At 42.7% G+C, this 18,312-nt stretch overlaps 1 protein-coding gene across 24 annotated transcripts in view; it reads right to left on the reverse strand.

Moving 5' to 3' along the window:
• Positions 1–18,312, reverse strand: part of nfasca (neurofascin homolog (chicken) a) — a 158,930-nt gene that overhangs the window by 95,631 nt on the left and 44,987 nt on the right. For 23 of the 24 annotated variants that reach the window (XR_015129003.1, XR_015129005.1, XR_015129004.1 and 20 more), the window contains one exon: positions 16,172–16,247. The gene's annotated coding sequence lies outside the window, so the exon portion shown is untranslated. Of the gene's footprint in view, positions 1–16,171; positions 16,248–16,370; positions 16,450–18,312 lie in introns of those variants that run through there. The other variant, XM_086291070.1, reaches the window with a different exon arrangement.

The following is an 18,312-nucleotide window of genomic DNA, read 5'->3' on the forward strand; positions in this document are numbered from 1 at the left end:
CACTAGTACAAATGAGTGATGGGCAAAGGAAGTGACACAGTGTTGTGTCTCTAATGGTACATCCTTAAGTGCACTTCTTTTAGTTCAGTGTGAAATAAGAACATGGTCTGAACTCTGTATCAGTGTAAAACAAACCTGCACTACAGGGAGTGCAGAATTATTAGGCAAATGAGTATTTTGTCCACTTCATCCTCTTCATGCATGTTGTCTTACTCCAAGCTGTATAGGCTCGAAAGGCTACTACCAATTAAACATATTAGGTGATGTGCATCTCTGTAATGAGAAGGGGTGTGGTCTAATGACATCAACACCCTATATCAGGTGTGCATAATTATTAGGCAACGTCCTTTCCTTTGGCAAAATGGGTCAAAAGAAGGACTTGACAGGCTCAGAAAAGTCAAAAATAGTGAGATATCTTGCAGAGGGATGCAGCAGTCTCAAAATTGCAAAGCTTCTGAAGCGTGATCATCGAACAATCAAGCGTTTCATTCAAAATAGTCAACAGGGTCGCAAGAAGCGTGTGGAAAAACCAAGGCGCAAAATAACTGCCCATGAACTGAGAAAAGTCAAGCGTGCAGCTGCCAAGATGCCACTTGCCACCAGTTTGGCCATATTTCAGAGCTGCAACATCACTGGAGTGCCCAAAAGCACAAGGTGTGCAATACTCAGAGTCATGGCCAAGGTAAGAAAGGCTGAAAGACGACCACCACTGAACAAGACACACGAGCTGAAACGTCAAGACTGGGCCAAGAAATATCTCAAGACTGGTTTTTCTAAGGTTTTATGGACTGATGACATGAGAGTGAGTCTTGATGGGCCAGATGGATGGGCCCGTGGCTGGATTGGTAAAGGGCAGAGAGCTCCAGTCCCACTCAGACGCCAGCAAGGTGGAGGTGGAGTACTGGTTTGGGCTGGTATCATCAAAGATGAGCTTGTGGGGCCTTTTCGGGTTGAGGATGGAGTCAAGCTCAACTCCCAGTCCTACTGCCAGTTTCTGGAAGACACCTTCTTCAAGCAGTGGTACAGGAAGAAGTCTGCATCCTTCAAGAAAAACATGATTTTCATGCAGGACAATGCTCCATCACACGCGTCCAAGTACTCCACAGCGTGGCTGCAAGAAAGGGTATAAAAGAAGAAAAACTAATGACATGGCCTCCTTGTTCACCTGATCTGAACCCCATTGAGAACCTGTGGTCCATCATCAAATGTGAGATTTACAAGGAGGGAAAACAGTACACCTCTCTGAACAGTGTCTGGGAGGCTGTGGTTGCTGCTGCACGCAATGTTGATGGTGAACAGATCAAAACACTGACAGAATCCATGGATGGCAGGCTTTTGAGTGTCCTTGCAAAGAAAGGTGGCTATATTGGTCGCTGATTTGTTTTTGTTTTGTTTTTGAATGTCAGAAATGTATATTTGTGAATGTGGAGATGTTATATTGGTTTCACTGGTAAAAATAAATAATTGAAATGGGTATATATTTGTTTTTTGTTAAGTTGCCTAATAATTCTGCACAGTAATAGTCACCTGCACACACAGATATCCCCCTAAAATAGCTAAAACTAAAAACAAACTAAAGACTACTTCCACAAACATTCAGCTTTGATATTAATGAGTTTTTTGGGTTCATTGAGAACATGGTTGTTGTTCAATAATAAAGTTATTCCTCAAAAATACAACTTGCCTAATAATTCTGCACTCCCTGTATAGATTTCTCCTGATGCTGACAGGCTGCCCTTATCAACAACAGTACAATGTGTTAGAAAAACACACAAGACTGAGATAAGCCGAACAACCAGCAAGAAGCCATGGTGTCAACCTCTCCCCAAACTGTAAGCCTAAGCTGGCTCGTACACTGCAAGACCAGGAAATAAAAGAGGCAGACGGAGCCCGGTCAACGATCACACCCACAGATATGATGGAGGCAGACAGTGAGGGTGGGGGTGTTAGAGACAGAGACGGGACCCGTGAAAAGCAACAACAGACAAAGAAGATGTGGTGTGAGAAAGCAAAGAAGCGATGCAGAAACAACACGTGTGTCCTGGAAATGCTGTAACATGCCAGGTGACTGAAAAACACGAGACCATCCTGAGGAGGCTCAGAGGACACTTCCACTTCTTTTCTGCTTTTAGAACCACCTCACTCCATTTCTCAAAGGTTTAAACAACAGTTTCTGCTCCTGAACTTTGGTCTCCTTGTCATCTCTTAGCTGATTTTTATTTCACATCAGCAGAAGCTGGTTTGCTTTTATAGTTTAGCCTTTAACCTTTTATTAGTGAGATAGCTGAACCAGCCCACTGATGTGTGTGTTATGATGAATATTCTGACTGCATAAATAATAAATGGCTTCATTACTTTGTATTGAAGTAAACTGAGACGTGGAACAGGAAGCTACATCGCAGGCTGAGGTTCAGTGTGTTGCCTGAGGACGCTAACATGTGGACAGACCCTCAAGCCTCCAACGGTGCCCCAGGGTGAATCAGGCACTGCATGCAGCCCAAATCCACTGTTTCCTTGTGCATTTGGAGCCTATCGAGCCATCAATGGGACGACTGGGATAAACCCAGTCTACCTCTGTGTGAATGTTGGAGCCGTCTGCAGCGACACCTTCTTTGTTTAACATGCTTCTACAATGCTTTACTCATCATTCAGCTCCATGTGAAACACTGCAGCCCTGCAGCTGACAGCCACGTCACACTAAAGTCACTTTGGTCGGTTTTAATTATTTGTATAACATATATATGTAATATAAACCTGGGGGTGAAAACAGCTGTTTGAGAGCAAGTCCTTAAACGACACCACAGACGAACCAGCAGCCGTTGATGACCATCCACTGCTCAGATATGTGTTTGTACGCTGCAGACATGAAGGGGCAGACACAATAACTTATTTGTGATTACTTTTATTTGAAACCATAAAATCCTTCATGCAACAAAGCAGTCACATGTAGCTGGTTCCAGTAAAGCTTCCTATTATGGGAATGAGACTTCCTCACTGGTGCTTTGTTCTACAGTACACCCATGCAATGCCCAGTTCTCCACAGTACTTCATTTATTATATGTAGACCATAAGAACCTCTTCATAGGATCTACATGTGAGAAATTATCTTCAGCTAGTCTTTTCAGCTTAGCGACAAACAGGCTTAGTGCTTTAAACATGGGGCTCGTGCTGCGCCTGCCTGACACACGGGTCTACATACCACAGACGCTTTGAACAAGTGTCTGTGGGACACAGATGCACTCCTTTAAAGCACGAGGTTTGTGTCCTATTTTAAGAACAGGAAATGAGCCGTCGACAGTGCTTCACACATGCAGCCACAGAAACATCTGTGTGTGTCCAGACATAATGTTTCTTTGTGCCAGAAGAAATGAAAGTGTGCTCTCTGTCTCACTCTTATATCACTCCACATCAACAATCACCATCCCCATCGTGTTGTCAGTTAACTCCACCTCTATCTTCCTTTGTCGTACTCTTGTTCTGTAGACGATCTCTCTGCATCTTTCTGACTCTTACAGTCATCCCCATCCTTCTCCTATTGTTCCCTATCATTGTTCCCTCGATCCATTAATCCATGTGTTCTATCTTTTCCTCCACGTCTCCATGAAGCATTGCAGCAGGTCAGTTTGTCACCTCATTACCACATCTGGATCTCACTTTGCACTCACACACACACACCACCTATACAAAGAAAACACTACCCCCTTTCCCCCTCTCATCTGCCTTTTGAACCTCCTTTTTTTCTCTCTTGTTTTTGTCCAATGAGAAAGCTGTCTGGTCACCAGGGCTCCTTAGCAACAGTCCCACTAGAGGAAAGAGGAATGAAGGAGGTAGGGAATAGGAACAAAGGATGAGAGTGGTGGGGTGATGAGGGTAAGAAGGGATGACAATGAGGAGGAGCTGAACAGGAAAATCAGCCCCTGCAGGAGTGTGAAGCTGGAGATGTGTGTGCTGTTATTTGTGTGTGTGTGTGGGGGGGGGGGGGGGGGGCAGAACTGCATGAATAAAGTGTGAGAGTGGGGGCATGGGGCATGTGTGGCTTCGGCTTTCCATGCTTGTGTCTCAAAGTACATGAAGATAAGACGGCGATGCCACGATTGGGTCCAACTGAATCAAAAACAACAGAATAAATCCTGGTTTGTAAATCTCACCTGCATTAGAGGACTACCTGTGGTATGACATCAGCAGCCAATGAGCATGTTCATCTCAACACTGGACTGTCCATGTTTTACATTATGTGTGGTCAGTGTTCGGGAGTAACAGAGTACATGAACCGCCGTCACGTATTTAAAATATAAGACATGAGTAACTGTATTCTGTTACAGTTACCGTTTAAAAAGGTGGTAATCAGAATACAGTTACTTTGATGAAATAAATGGATTACACGGCGGTCTTTTCCTGTTACATATGTTAGGCTGTCCCCTCTCTGTTTTTGGTTTCCACGCCGGTGGAAACTCAAACAAAACACGCATTCAGAGGCTCTGATGTCTGTGTCTCAGTCTCGCGGCCCATGTTACCTCTACTTGCGGCCTGCATAATGACGTGAAGAAATATTTTCAATAATTATTATTTAAAAAATGATTTAATATGAAGGCAACAGGAAGTGTTACAGGCATCGCCTTAAAGCATGTAGCCTGATGGGCAGTGTAGTCCGTGCTGCAGGGAGGATGGACTGCTGTACCCGTGATGTGTCTGTGAGGAGGGAGAGAAAGGAAAAGTAGGAGCTGTCACCGAGCAGAAACGGGAGCTGGAAGCATGTAAATATAATAATAACCACTGCAGCCAAACAGAGAGCCTGACGAGCCCAGCTGTAAGTAAGCTGTTAAGACTCGACTGTACACTGTGTTCCTGTTTTCCTCTGAAACAATAAGTTCCGTTGGAGCAGCCTTTCAACGCCTCTCTCTGTCTCTGCTAGCAAAGTGACCCAGACAACAAAGTAAAGCTAGTTTTCAGCTACGAGCCCGACACGAACCCGACGTATTAGCCAGAGGTCCCTTTACTACGGCTCGGAGCCGCTGACCTGTTTTATATACGCGCTGAATAGTTTTCTACACGAGATCGCTGCAAAAAGTGCAGCCTTACCTAATGTCCACCTACTGTTACTCATTATATTAAGATTTAAACATCTGGTTGGTGTTGGTGTGGAGAGTAACCTTCAGTAATAGTAATAAATCACAGCAATAGTGCATTCATGTAGTTGTAAACAGCATGATAATATATTATTAAGTAATCCAAAGTATTCAGAATACGTTACTGTCATTGAGTAACATTACATTACAAAATACATTTGGGGCATGTAATCTGTAATCTGTAGTAGGGCTGGGCGATATGGCCTAAAATCCATATCACGGTATAATTTGAAGCACGTGCGGTAACGATATATATCGCAATATATTCTTTTCTTCTGTATAACGTATTTTCCACACTATAAGGACTTAAAATACTTTAATTTTCTCAAAAATCGAGAGTGTGCCTTATGTATGAATTCTGGTTGTGCTTACTGACCTCGGACCAATTTTGGCTTCAGAAATCTGTTAAAAACGTTTTAGTACAACTTTGGTAAGCCGCACTGCTTGATGGATTGTCAGAGCATTACGGCGGCTGTGGTGAGGAGCTTCACGGAGTAATCTGGGTCCTAAACCAGTGTTGCCAACTTAGCGACTTTGTCGCTCTATTTAGCGAGTTTTCAGACCCTCTTAGCGACTTTTTTTCTAAAAAGCGACTAGCGACAAATCTGGTGACTTTCTGGCGTTATTAGGATGGTTTTTTTACTCACTTTATGTCTCTTCCACGATGTTATTTCTCTCTCCAACAACGTAGGTTACAATTACATTAGCATGGCCAATTATGCAAATTAGGCGATGACATCATTTAGCGACTTCTAGCGACTTTTAGGACAGCAAATAGCGATTTTCCTTACTGAGGAGTTGGCAACACTGTCCTAAACTCCGTCAACTTCAGGTCCCAAAGTCAAACGAACACTGAGTTAAAAACAGTCTAAATTCTTTCATCTTTAATTAAATCATCAGCGTTGCTGCTTTACCAGGTGTAACAATTAAGTTTAACATCCAGGCATCCATGAAAACAGAATTCATTAAATTTAACGGAGTTAGAAGTTAGCAGGAAGTTAGCTCGCTAGTTTCGCTAGTTACCTAAACATGATATAGCATGTTCTGACTGAGAGATTTCTGAAAAAAATCAAACGTACAGCTCTGCTATCACTTCCAACATAAATGAAGACAGGAAACTAAACAGCAGTGACGTTTGTAGGGTTACTGAAGTTGGGCTAGCTGGTATATAATGATGTGCTACGTGATCGCTAGCGACACAGCTATGTTAGCATAACATAAACATGTAGTGGAATACATTTTAAAAGTAACCTTCCCAACACTGTGTGTGGTGATTGCATGTGTTAGAGCATTCAGTGAGATAAAACTAGACAATAACAAATAAAGAGAAGCAGTAAAAAAGCCAGTATCTGAAGGTCAGAGTAAAAGCAGAGCGGTGTGTGTGCTGCTCTGTGAACATGTCCACCAGGCCTAATTTGCCAGCATGGCCCCATCTGCCTTGAGGTTACTGTGGCTAATAAAGCCATTCTGCTACGTCTGATCTGCTCTGCAGCCTCACACAGACACATGGACATGCACACAGTTGTCATTTGTCTGGCATAATTACACCATTACCAAATTTAATTTCCGCAGGTCCCCCTCCCTCCATTTGTGTTTTTTTCCTCCAGCAAAATGGGGTTAAATGTGTGTGTGTGAGCTGGCCTCTAACAGCCAGTCTTCCTCTGGCACTGTGGTGACCATGGTGAGTTAGTAAGATGTGCCCATATGTATGTATGTGATTATAAAATACTGTGGGGCTGTTGGAGCTGCAGACAAAGCACACATACACTCAAAATAACACGATATAAAAGTAATCAGTAATACCAATAGCATCGTTCTGTGAAGCATCTATGAAGCTACAAGCCCAGCACTGAGTCAGCCTCACTAAAGTCTATAAGCCTGCGACATACAGAGGAAGCCACAGGTCCTCACACAGCATCAGCCATGTACATATATCACAACCACACTACACTGGGACTGCATATTTTCAACACATAAGTGGTAATTATATTTCATTACAGAAATCCAAATGACTCACCCATCACATCTTTGTCTTACTCAATAGTTAAAGAAAATGTGTACTGCATGAATAAGGTAAGCAACTTGAACCTAATGCACTGAATATGTAAGCATGCTGATTAATGTGGAGGCAGGGTCAGTTTGGGCTTGTGCCGTCTGGGCCCTGGGGCACTGCCCCAGCTGCTGCATCACAACCTACCTCTTTGCTATGCCTGACCTGTTTTCTAGTAGTTTTCTGCATTCAAGTATATATGCAAATATGTGCAAGTATATATCAAGCAGTTTGTCACATTTCAGCCTCCAAACACTCTCTGATAAACTCCCCTTATTAGGCTTCCTGGTTTTTATTTGCAAGGTTAGATTTGTGTGCAAGCGAACAGTTAGCTAGCTCTGATAGATGCCAGCTCACGCTAAACCAAAGACTGATGCAGATGCACGTAATTAAACTATGAGCAACATAGGAGTTCTACGTTTTTGGCAAAAACATGCAGATTTGGTTCAGAATGATTTCTGCTGATTAAATAATGATTTTACTATACTTCCTTTATCTTTTCATTGTCTAAGTATGACATCTACTCTTACCAGTAGCAATGTAGAAACAGAAAATACTGAGCAGAAATGAGTTAATTCTATTGGTGCAGCCCCAGGCCCCCTTGGTCACCTCTGCATTAGTATGGCGTTATTTTTGTGCCACTATTCTGAGCGCACGTAAACAAAAAGTTTGCAGGTGCAAGTGTTGCATTTTGAGGAGAAATTTATTTTGAGCGAAGAAAAGCTAAATTTGAGTGAACAAACTTCATTGCTGAGTGCAAAAAATGTATTTCAGTGTTTGCTATTATCCACACACACACACACACACACACACACACACACACACACACACACACACACTCTCTCGCTCAGTTTTTGCATTTGCGCTCACTCGCAATGTGTCGCTCGCGCTCTCAACATTTCTGCCCATGCACGCTCAACTCTTTCTCTACACCGTTATATTTGTGCCACAAAACCAGCCAATCACAGACTTGGATGCAAAAATATCTGATTGGCTGGTCTGGTCTCCAATCAGCTCGAAATGACGAAATGCAATATCCCAGAATGCATTTCATCCAAAACTCAAACGAGGCAGTGGCGGAGGAACACAGAGGGGCGGAGTTTGAAATATTATTCTTTCTGGGTCACAAAATAAACTTTTGAGATATTTTCATGTGAGAATGTTTCTGTGTAAACATCAAATATCTGCTCGATTCATCAGGACATCACATATTTGCATAAGTGCTCTGATGTTTTCAGAGATGCCTGTTACCCACCAGCTGACCGGGTCACTCGGGTTAAACATAATATAAAAGGCTGAACTGACAAAACCACCACCAGGTGTTACAGGAAAAACCATAAAGCCTTTGAACTAAAACAAACGCCGTGGTGACAGTGATGTACACTGTTGTTGGTATATATGTATGATTTGTATCACCTTCATGTTTCCACACCGATATCATGACCAGCAGCTTTACAGCTGTGGCTCCAGCAAACATCAGCTGATACTAGAAATTAATATAAAATAAATTCTAACAACAGCTGATCAAACTTAAACGTGCTGCTGTTTAGTGCGACATCCACTGGTTTCCTCTTTCTGGCTCAAAGTGGGCGATAAACAAGAGAGACAATCAGCTGCTCATTGATCAGTTTCAGGATTGAAGTAGCAACAGGAGAGGACAGAATAACTCCAGCTTTGTGTCTTTTTCATTGTAGCTGAAGTCCGGGACGAATCGCGTTCCTTTTCCTCTCAATACAGATGTGTTGTAATTGGTCCAGCCCAGAGTTGATCATGACCAACTGGCTAATCCACCACCTTTCATTGTTTATACCGTTACAAAGAAAAACACACAAACATAAAAATGAAAAATCACCATCAGCCCACCGAGCAAATGTCCGGTATGCCCAATGGCCAGTCCAGCTGTGCAGTCAGCTGGTGGGTAACATGCATCTCTGAAAAGGTTAGAGCAACTTTGCAAATATGTGATGTCCTGATGAATCGAGCAGATATTTGATGTTTACACAGAAACATTCTCACATGAAAATATCTCAAAAGTTTATTTTGTGACCCAGAAAGAATAATATTTCAAACTCCGCCCCTCTGTGTTCCTCCGCCACTGCCTCGTTTGAGTTTTGGATGAAATGCATTCTGGGATATTGCATTTCGTCATTTCGAGCTGATTGGAGACCAGACCAGCCAATCAGATATTTTTGCATCCAAGTCTGTGATTGGCTGGTTTTGTGGCACAAATATAACGGTGTAGAGAAAGAGTTGAGCGTGCATGGGCAGAAATGTTGAGAGCGCGACCGACACGACACATTGCGAGTGAGCGCAAATGCAAAAACTGAGCGAGAGGGGCTACTGTTGTGTGTGTGTGTGTGTGTGTGTGTGGATAATAGCAAACACTGAAATACATTTTTTGCACGCAGGAATGAATTTTGTTCACTCAAATTCAGCTTTTCTTCGCTCAAAATAAATTTCTCCTCAAAATACAACACTTGCACCTGCAAATGTTTTTACGTGCGCTCAAACATTTTTTACGTGCGCTCAGAATAGTGGCACAACAATAAGGCCATACATTAAACCCTCACTGAAGAGGTTTTCTAGCACATCATCACCTGTCCTAACTAACAGCAGGGCAGGATGTGGAGAGTGCAGATGCACGACGTGCCTTTCATGTGGTCATGTTGTTAGGTGACCCACAAAAACAGGTTGTTGTGTGTTGTTACAGTGCTAATAGATGAAGGGGGGGATGATACTGACTTCATCACATTTCTAAACACTTTATATCTTTTATCTGATAAATACATAGATCACTATATAATACAATGCATTATATACTGTACCCTCTAACAGAATGCTGGGACATTGTGAAGCTTCTCCTCACTAAGGTGAAGCACACACTCACAATGTCTGATAGGAAGTTTTGGTTTTGTTATGCTTTTATTTTGAAGTCCACTAACCACTGTCTCTTCTTAAGGTCAACTTCCTGAAGGCCAGATGGAGTGCACACATGATTACGCACTAATGATGTTCACCTGATGGGAATTCCCTGATTACCCACTGTCAGTGGGGTGAACCATTAGAGCTGGAGGGAGGGGTTGACATGGTGTTAACATGAGTGCAGTACTTGCTGCAGTGTGTAGCCACCAGCTCCTCTTCCAGATACACTGCAAGTATACAGCACGCAGTGTTTTAGTGAACGAGTGAGTATACCAGCTGTACTGTGGAGGAACAGCTAGCTGTGCTAATGCTAATGCTACTGATAACGACAAACCTTGTGCGTGTGTTGTTTTTCATAGACATAAAGCTGGTGTATGACTCGTACCATTACGTTCAGCTACACCAGTACAAAGACACAGATATAGGTTTTTTTATTCAAAGCATATTTTGCTGATGAGTACTCATCCAGCCCCACTGTCTACACACACCTGTACAGGTAACGAGCAGATTTAGCTGTATGCCAGGACTAAACTGATGCAGCACGGAGAAGCACAGCCAGAGAGTATGAACATGGTGATATGGTTCCAGCTCTGACTGATACTGTCAGTGACGATTAGTAAAGACACACTACAGCCCTCTGTATATAATCACAGCTTGTGTAATCTCCTTTGTAGTTGTATTAGGTAACAAGGAAATATGTGGCTCCATAATTGAGTGGTTTCAGCTGGAGATACAAATCCACTTTTGGAGTGCATCAGAGCACGTGGTGTAAAATCTGCCAAATGAAAACACGTGGAGCTACCTGTTGTGACAGGACGAGGTCAAAGGCAGCTTCGTTTGTCACACAGGCCCTCTGGGTCCCTGAAAAGCCTGTAACTTGTGATGTACACACAACAAGAACCTACAGTAGTAAACTGAAAGCAGACACACGTTCCTCTGCATCCCGTTAAGAGCACGATTTGTATGTGACGTCTTTGAGCATTGTTCTTTGGAGTCCTGATCACACAGTGACAATTTGTTCTGATCTTGTCCCTTTGGCCATGAAAGGAGGGGGTGGAGAAAGAGCGAGGGGGGATGGGCGGTGGTTAGCATGAGACCAAATATTTGCAGTGAAAGGCCCGTCATTGTCCATTAGACTTTCTCTCCTTTCTGCTCTCTGGGTGCATTAACCTCTTCTTCAACAATGCTCCCGAACAAAGGAAGTACTGTATGTGTTTATGTGTGCGCCCGAGTTTGTGTGTGTGCGTTTGCTTTTCTGCCACGCCCACACACTGTCCATCCCCTGCATCAACACACACGCACACACACACACATATACTAGTCTGTCTGCCACAGATGATCAGAAAAATATTGACTGTTGTCTTGTGTGCACATCAGTCATCGCCCAGCATGTGTGTGTTTGTTGGGTTGTACTTAAATATATTTACTAAGATGTGCTTCATTCACAGCAGTTATGGTCTGATGTGCTCTCTTTAAACCAGCGGTGCGCAGCCTCTTGTGCTCCACGGACGGTTTAATGTCAGACCGTCACGGAGCGGCCTTTAAGGTGTGGCGGACAAATGCAACAACAAAACGATACGACCGAGAGAACCGCGGCGGTATTTTGTAAATATAACGGTAAACGTGAATTCACTGTCTGTTAGCAGCGTGCTGCTGAAACGCGCCAACACTGACGGTAACGTCCTCCTCTCTGCCCCTTAATGCTCTCTGGTCGCTATGGTAACGGGTACATATTTCTTTCAAGATAAGACGCACCTACAAAACAAATATAAAGTACATGAAAATATATACTTCACCGTAATGCTAAATCGATGAGAGCCCTGTGCTTGTTTCTCTGCACCGAGGCGCTCACACCTGGGTATAGTTGGGGGCGATGACTTGATTTAGTTTTTCTTTGCCACCAAAGAAAAAAAAACAGAACGTTATTCATAACGCAGGGGGAAAGACCCAGGGAAACAGAGTTAACGATAAACCCCCTGGAAACCATACATTTCACACCCGAGCCTCAACTCTCGCAGCCCGGGGGTGGGGACGGCTGCTTTAGACTGTAATGTGGTCGATGCTCTCATCAGCAGTAAGTGTGTGACGTTGCTTTATGAACATCTGCTTTGTTTTGCTTGAAATGACAAAATACCTGATTGTAATAAGACAAACACAGCAGACGATGTCTCACACTCATGGCCCTAGCCTTACCCTGTATCTTTAATGCTGCTGCTGTTTAGTTCATTAAGAACTGTGATTTTCAGACACAGTTGGTTAGCCGACTCTTACCTGATGGTTTGAAGACCATTCCTGACGTGATCATTATATGACACATTTTTGTAGTGCCACAGTAGTATTACGTTAGCATCCCACATCATATAAATGTTCTCGTGTGATTTATTTATACAAAATGTCTTGATGAGTTGTTCCTGCTGACATTAGTGGAAGATGATCGAGAAGAGACCATGTGGAAATAACTGCTGACTGCAGCAGTGTGGAGTTGACTGTGCAACTTCACTTTTTAAAGCATCATTTCTACTTGGTATCAATGTTTGGCTGCAATTACATGCAACTGTTTAGTAAACTGCAAGAACATTATTATTCAATCTTCAGTTCAACTGAATTCCCTTTTATTTATGCAATACCAAATCACTACAAGTGTTCCCTCAAAGTGCTTTGTGTTGTAAGGTCAAGACTCAACCATAATACAAAGAAGAAAAGAAAACCCCAACAATCACAGCAAGCGCCAGTGGGAAGGAAAAACTCCCTTTTAACAGGAAGAACCCTCCAGCACAACCAGGATAAGGGAGGGGCGGGGCCATCTGCTGCGACTGGTCAGTGTGAAGGGAGAGAGCCAGAGATTAATAATTACTATTAACTGAATGCAGAAGTGTGTATTAACACCTAATGAGTGAAAAAAAAGGTGAGTGAAGAAGAAACACCCAGTGCATCATGGGAATCCCCCGGCAGCCTACGTCTATTGCAGCATAACTAAGGGAGGATTCAGGGTCACCTGGTCCAGCCCTAACTATATGCTTTAGCAAAAAGGAAAGTTTGAAGCCTAATCTTGAAAGTAGAGATAGTGTCTGTCTCCTGAATCCAAACTGGAAGCTGGTTCCACAGAAGAGGGGCCTGAAAACTGAAGGCTCTGCCTCCCATTCTACTTTTAAATACTCTAGGAACAACAAGTAGGCCTGCAGAGCGAGAGCCAAGTGCTCTAATAGGGTGATATGGTACTACAAGGTCATTAAGATAAGATGGGGCCTGATTAATTAAGACCTTGTATGTGAGCAGCAGGATTTTGAATTCTGGATTTAACAGGAAGCCAAAACAGGAGAAATCTGCTCTCTTTCTAGTCCCTGTCAGGACTCTTGCTGCAGCATTTTGGATCAGCTGAAGGCTTTTCAGGGAGTTTTTAGGACTTCCTGATAATAATGAATTACAGTCATCCAGCCTGGAAGTAATAAATGCATGAACTAGTTTTTCAGCATCAGAGGGATTTCTATGATTTCTCTGTGTTATTGTAGAGTCCTAACCTTAAAATATAAAGCACCACGCAGCACCTGTTGTTGTGATTTGGTGATATATACAGTACATAAAACTGAATTGAACTGAGTGAACCACGGTCAGAACTAGAGCAGGGTGATATGGCCAAAAATATTGATCACGATATATATTTGAACATTTGCGATAACAATATAACTGACGATATAATTGGTGCGAGACAAAATACAACTCCACAACTTTACCAGCGCAAAAAGACAACCTTCCATTTATTTTCACTTAAACAAGAAGCTGGTTTTTATGTACATTAAAGCTTTGTAAAAATCTAACAGTGCAAATGCAAATTCCTTGCTGAAAGTTTAACCAAAAGGCATTTCCAGTAGAAATGGGCTGACATATCCTGAGCATAACCATGTATAATATCCACTGAAGTTAAAAAGAGGTGCTTTGCAACATTAAACTGCAGTGTGCACTACGTATTTTTCGGACCATAAGGTGCACGGGATTATAAGGCACATTAAGCGAAACAAAGCAGTCCGATAAATCAAACTTTATTAAACTCATTCTTCTTGCTTCCTCCACTTCTGTACCATTGATTCATTAATGTTGAATTCTCTAGCAGCTGCTCTATTCCCATGTTGTTGCAGTATATTAATGACTAACCTCGTATTGTGGATGGATTATCTCAGTTGTTCTCCTGACTGAAGTTTGGTCCGTTTACAGCATCCTGCCATGCGATTGCATTTGTCTCTAACTATCAGGAACCTTCACGTTAACTTTTATAAGTGGAAAAGTGTTAGTGTTCGTCCTCCAGCTTCACTGTTTATGTTATGCTAACATAGCTGTGTCGCTAGCGATCACGTAGCACATCATTATATACCAGCTAGCCCAACTTCAGTAACCCTACAAACGTCACTGCTGTTTAGTTTCCTGTCTTCATTTATGTTGGAAGTGATAGCAGAGCTGTACGTTTGATTTTTTTCAGAAATCTCTCAGTCAGAACATGCTATATCATGCTTAGGTAACTAGCGAAACTAGCGAGCTAACTTCTGCTAGCTTCCTGCTAACTTCTAACTCCGTTAAATGTAATAAATTTTGTTTTCATGGATGCCTGGAAGTTAAACTTTATAGTTACACCTGGTAAAGCAGCAATGCTGATCGTTTTATTAAAGATGAAAGAATTTAGACAGTTTTTAACTCTCAGTGATGCTGCAGTGTTGTTTGACCTGAAGCATACAGAGTTTAGGACCCAGATTACTCCCAGATTTAAGAGCATCTTAGTCCGACAAATATGACAATAACAACGGCCGCTTGTATGTTCTGCAAAAAAATGTGCTTTGTTGTGTATCTGACGGACAAACACCAAACCAGTTCCACATCACGGAAGTTGCACCATTTTTACAAACCAATTCTGGTTCATCTGTTTCACTCAACAATCGGCCATGTGCGTATGAAAACAAAGGCACCGCGCATGCGCGTTTTACTCCCATTCTATCGCGATATTTCATTTTCCTATCGTTGCCTAACATTATACCGGCATTACCGTGAACGGTATAATATGGCCCAGCCCTAGTCAGAACAATGGTTCACTTTACTGTTGGTCAACGATGCTTTACTGAGCACACAAAGCACTCTATAACACACAATCACACATTCACATTCAGTGCTTTACTCTGTTTTGACTGCAATCACTGCCACTCACTCTGATGGATGGACTGGGGCCAATCTGTGGTTCAGTATCTTGCTCAAAGACACTTCAGTAATACACAGCACAGAATATAGCTGTGTGTGTGTGTGTGTGTGTGTGTGTGTGTGTGTGTGTGTGTGTGTGTGTGTGTGTGTGTGTGTGTGTGTGTGTGTGTGTGTGTTTTTAGGCGTGGTGTGACAGTTAGGTGATGTTAGGTTCAGGGTAAGGGTCTAGGGACAGTATCATGTCAATGTCCTAACTAATTAGTAAAAACAAAGGTGTGTGTGTGTAACTGTCTCCTCGTTTCACCGTCAGCAGTCGGAATCATCATTGAAACAACAAATATAAAGGCATTTAAAAACAAAAGCAAAAGGCAGATAACACTTTTGTGGACAAAAAATATCAGACATAACTGTATGAAATGATCACGTCTGCAGCTACGCAGCGTTCACACTGATATTGAGCACCAGGCTTACCCGAGCCTCGTCCCATGGAACAAGAAAGAATTCCTACAACAGGCTGCACTACAACATTCATTCACACAGGGTGCAAGCTTCCTATCGCACACAGGTTTCTGTTTTAAGGCTGATACTAGGCTGATTAATGTGAGGTGAGACTCCAAAATATGGAGTTATTGACAAAGATTGTAACCTTTGAAGCATTAGAATAACAGTTCAGCCACTAGTGTCTTACACACAGTTTCTTTTGAAATAGTAGTATTGCAGTACAGACTTGTCTTTGTGGAAAGTTGGTGATTAAATATCTGCCATTTATCCACATGATGTGACAGATTCTGAGTCACGCTGCTGTGGTTATTATCACTGTGATATTCTGGCCTTTGAGTGAAAAGATCAAGCTGTCTAACTACACAAACACACAGAAACAGTACAACATGAGTACCTCTGTCAGTGCAGCTCTTTTGTCCAGGTGTACAGCAGTGCTGGGTGACTACGCTGTCTCTCCATCTCCATCAATCCTTTAGCATCCAAAGGGAAAAAAGAGAGAAAACAAAGACTAAGCAACTGTCAGGCAAATACAGAGTAAGGCCACAAAGATAAAAGATGGCAGTATAAAAAATGGGGGCGATGCTGTACTCTACCCATGAATGTATTTGCTCCTTTCTGTCCCGTTCTCTCATTCTGTGTGAGGCTCACTGTTCCTCAGGCTTTCTCTCTGTGTTACACACTGATGCCCCATCTGTCGCCGCCCCCTCTCATTCCCATCCCACCTCATACATTATTAACGAGTTTCACACACATGCACACACACACACACACACACACACACACACACACACACACACACTTCTCTGTGCATGTAGTACAGCCGAGGAAGCCCCCTCAGTTAGTTCAGGCTTATCTGAATTTTCCTATAGAGATTGAAAATGTGACGTCATTCAGGGGTAAAACCGCAAAGGATTCTGGGAACTCGTGGCAAGAGGTACTTTCAATTGAAATCAGTTACACAGCGATAAAAAGAAACACAAAAATGGCAAGAAGCTGTTGTGTTATTAACTGCAATAGCCGGTCACATGACAGCCACGGGAAGCCGACGGGTAAAGAGATCGGTTGTTATCGGATTACGTCGTTGAAGAGAAATTGTTCGAGCCATGTTTCCGAAGTAACAGACGGATGGCCTGGATTGCAGCCATTCAAAGACCAAATATAACGTCCCAGAACCCTCCAGCTCACAGGTTAGTCTGCTCCAAGCATTTCCACAAAGGTCAGTCTGCTGTTGTAGTTAATACGTCATTTTTCTTAACATAATTGGTGATATAGGTTACAAGCAAGTCTGGCGCTGAACAGAAATTGTCGCGCTATGCTCCTTTGTTTATTGTGCATAAATAGTGAATTGTCCTGACACAATATTGTGTTTCGCTTCTGTTATTATGGTACATTGACAAAAACACATACTTTTATTCACAGGATAAAACAGTTGTTTTGTATCACTAATTGTCCAGTGCGATTACAGCATACAATATTATTGTCACTGCTACATTTCTGTGATGAACCAGAAATTATTTCCACTACTAATTAATTACCGTTGAGCTCAAAGGTCCTATTAATAAACGGTTAACGAATGTGTATTTATGACGACGATTTGTGAGACTGGTAAACTTATGATACGTACGATGGTCTTTACTTTATACACGGTGCATTTCAAGGTCCTGCACCCATCCGTCAGTAAACTGTACCTGGGCTTGTTGCAGTGACCTGAAGTTACTAAACTTCATGAGTGTATAATTATAAATATGAGCGTGGTGAAAGTTGGGCAGCACGCTAACGTCTTTTGTCCACTCTGTGTGCTCGTAAGGATCTAACACTTTCACTGGTTTGATTTTTTCCTCGTATCTTTTCTTTGACTTTTCATCAAGTCTGTCTTTGTACGGACCGGCATTGTTCTCCTTTTGTTTTGTACATACCTTTTTGGGGGGCAAAGAAAAAGCAAGAATTTATTGGAACCGAAGAATGAACGTTTTGTGTGCTGCAAATGCTTGCATTTGATGCAGTACTTGGATTGTTTTGCCACGAGTTCCCGGCATGCAATGCGCGAAAGTCACGTGGTCTGTCAATCTCTATTGATGAAGCACAGCTGGAAGCTGGGCCGCTCTACACTGGGGGCAGGGGCCCCCGTAAATCAAACTTTTAGAAGTTGAGAAATAAATAACCATTACCCACAAACTGAATATGGACAGGATTTACTACAGTGGCTGAAAAATCCACTGGAAAAGGCACAAATGAGATGGTTTCACCTCTCACTCACTCTGTTTGTGCGCAGGCTCACACAGCACTCGGCAGAGATCCCGCCCCCCAGCTCAACATCCAATCACTGTTGGTATGCAAATGAGCCGGTGTCAGGTTTCTCAGTAGGCAGGGCAGAGCAAACTGAAGCAGCAACTCTCTGTGGTCCAAATCACAGTGACTCGTGAGATGATTAACAAGTGAAAATCCATCTGCAGGCAGTGGGAGAGCAGTCCACTGTTGTGTTTCCCTCTGTGAGCCCGTAGGCTGCAGAGACACAAAGCCCCGCCCAGCTTTCAA

This window comes from Aulonocara sp. 'chitande type north' Nkhata Bay, linkage group LG5 (genome assembly GCF_057382095.1).
Source record: "Aulonocara sp. 'chitande type north' Nkhata Bay isolate Kocher_YH1m ecotype deep benthic linkage group LG5, A_spYH_male_GT1.1, whole genome shotgun sequence".
NCBI lineage: Eukaryota > Metazoa > Chordata > Actinopteri > Cichliformes > Cichlidae > Aulonocara > Aulonocara sp. 'chitande type north' Nkhata Bay.